Source organism: Sinocyclocheilus rhinocerous, unplaced genomic scaffold (genome assembly GCF_001515625.1).
Source record: "Sinocyclocheilus rhinocerous isolate Xijiao unplaced genomic scaffold, SAMN03320098_v1.1 scaffold840, whole genome shotgun sequence".
NCBI classification, from domain to species: Eukaryota; Metazoa; Chordata; class Actinopteri; order Cypriniformes; family Cyprinidae; genus Sinocyclocheilus; species Sinocyclocheilus rhinocerous.
In genome coordinates, this window is record NW_015653473.1 from 151,311 (window position 1) to 154,112 (window position 2,802).

The following is a 2,802-nucleotide window of genomic DNA, read 5'->3' on the forward strand; positions in this document are numbered from 1 at the left end:
ACTGTCACGAATCCGGTCCATGAACTTCCGTCTGCTTGCCATCAGAGGTCACCCTTTCCATTACATTGACTCTCGCACTACACAAATTGTTGCATCATCCCGGACTACATATCCCATCACCCATTGTACTGACTGCACACAGCACTGATTGCACACAGCTGTATCCAATCACACATTCACTATATATCACTCAATCTGACTCCTATCAAACGGCCGAGTATTGTATGCGCTTATCGCCAGCAGTGATAGCTACTTTACAGAGCCCTCGTTAGTTTCCCAGTCCTAGCCTAGTCTTGCCCTGTCTGTTTTCTTGGTTTCTGATCTTTGCCTGTTTTCCTGGATTTATCCCTCTAGTCTCGCCCTTTTGATTCTGTTCGCCGATCGTTGACCTACGCTAGCCCTAGGATTATTCTTGTGTCTTGCCCGCCATATGCCTGTTTGCCTTTGTTCGACCCTGCCTGTGTTTCTGACCTCTTCTGCTTTAAATAAAAGCTTGCACATGGATCCGCACATCTCACGTCTTGTCAGCCCCGTAACAACTGCAGCAGGTTAAAAGAGTCAATGATGTTTAAAAACTCAGGAGTTAGCTGCTTAGAGGGGCAACATACATGGACGTTAAAGTCACCTAAAATAAGGATGCGATCGTGTTTAGTGATCAAATCCCCTACAAACTCTGAAAACTATGAAAAGACTATGGAAAGACTATGAAGTCTTTGATTAGATGTGGTGGTCGATAGATCAGAGCTAACACCATAGGTTCAGACCAGTTCAGAAGTCAAATCTGAGCTTCAAAACTCGTGAAGGTGGCGGAAGATAACAGTCGGCATCAAGTTCTGAAAGAATCTTTAGCAATGATAGCTAGCCTGCCGCCTCTGCCTGATGATCGCGGAACGTTGTAAAAATGATAGTTGGCTGGAACAAGTTCAGAATATGGACTGAGGTCCACTACCTTCACCCAGGTCTCGGTGATAAACAGAAAATCCAGGTTGTGAGCAGTGGTAAAATCGTTCAGGATGTATGTCTTGTTCACCAGAGAGCGAGCGTTTATCAGTGCAATTTTTGGGAAGCGTAGAATGGTGCGCGAAGCAGATGCTTTGCTCAGAGGACAGAGGTTGGCAGTATTTGCGCCCTCACGGCGTGGCCGGATAATAATCCGAGAGTGGAGATATTCCGCTTGAACCAAAGATACCGGAGAAGCAGGAGCAGAGGCAGGGGGGTCCGTCACGATTGACCTAAGCCAACGTGTCACCGGGGTTGGCCGACCCGTGACCAAGGCAGAGAACTGAGTACAGCCAGAGAACCAGCTCTCATGAAGGTCTTTATTCTGACGATCACACCCCCACGTTTCCCGCGTCTTCTCCGACGCTTTCTTGGAGTAGTGTCCAGAGGTAGGAAAGCCGGGACGTCCCGTAAGAGAGTCCCATGTGTGTGGTCGGCAAAAATGCTCAAATTCGTGTCCAAGACACCTACACAGGAACTACGAGTCTGACGATCGTACGTGAGAGACTCAACATAGTTGTTGGACAGGAGGGCACATAAAAACAACCAAACAATAAACAGAGCCGAGAGCAGGAGACGGCTCGCCATGTACACAGGCGCCATCTTTTGATATATATCATAACTAGAAACCACAACTAGATCCTAGTGAACTGGCAAATTACAGACCCATTTCAAATATTCCATTTATGTCTAAAATTTTAGAAAAAGCTGTGTCTGCTCAATTGTGTTCCTTCCTGCAAAAAAAATTATCTCTATTAAGAATTTCAGTCAGGTTTCAGGCCCCACCATAGCACAGAAACTGCACTTGTTAAAATTACAAATGACTTGCTTCTTGCGTCAGACCAAGGCTGCATCTCATTGCTAGTTTTACTTGATCTTAGTGCTGCGTTCGACACTATAGATCATGACATACTCATAGATCGATTACAAAACTATACAGGTATTCAAGGGCAGGCTTTAAGGTGGTTTAGATCCTACCTGTCCGATCGCTACCATTTTGTTCATTTAAATGGGGAGTCATCTCGATTATCACCAGTAAAATATGGAGTGGCACAAGGATCTGTCCTAGGTCCTCTGCTATTTTCGATATACATGTTGCCCCTTGGTAATATTATTAGAAAATACGGGATTAGTTTCCATTGTTATGCTGATGATACTCAACTATATATCTCAACAAAACCAGATAAAACTTCTAAATTATCTAAGCTAACAGAGTGTGTTAAAAATGTAAAAGATTGGATGACCAATAATTTTCTTCTATTAAATTCGGATAAGACAGAGGTATTACTTATTGGACCAAAAAAGAGTACACAGAATCTCTTGGATTAAAATTTGCAACTAGACAGATGTACTGTTACTTCCTCTACAGTCAAAAATATGGGTGTTATATTAGATAGCAACTTGTCTTTTGAAAATCATATTTCCCATGTTACAAAAACAGCATTCTTCCATCTTAGAAACATTGCCGAGTTATGAAACATGTTACCTGTTTCTGATGCAGAAAAGCTAGTTCATGCATTCATGACCTCTAGACAGGACTATTGTAATGCACTGCTAGGTGGTTGCCCTGCATCTTCAATAAACAAGCTACAGGTAGTCCAAAATGCAGCAACTAGCATTAGGAGAATGCTAACTTTAGCCTGATAGCACTGAAAGCCAACATCCCACCCTCCCCGCAATCGCCGCAATCGCCGTCGCCCCCTGAACACATATACGCTCACAGGTATCAGAATACCAGAGACAACATTACTACAATAGGCTACATCAGCGGTCCAATTCCAGCCCATGTTCCGAAGTGAAGTA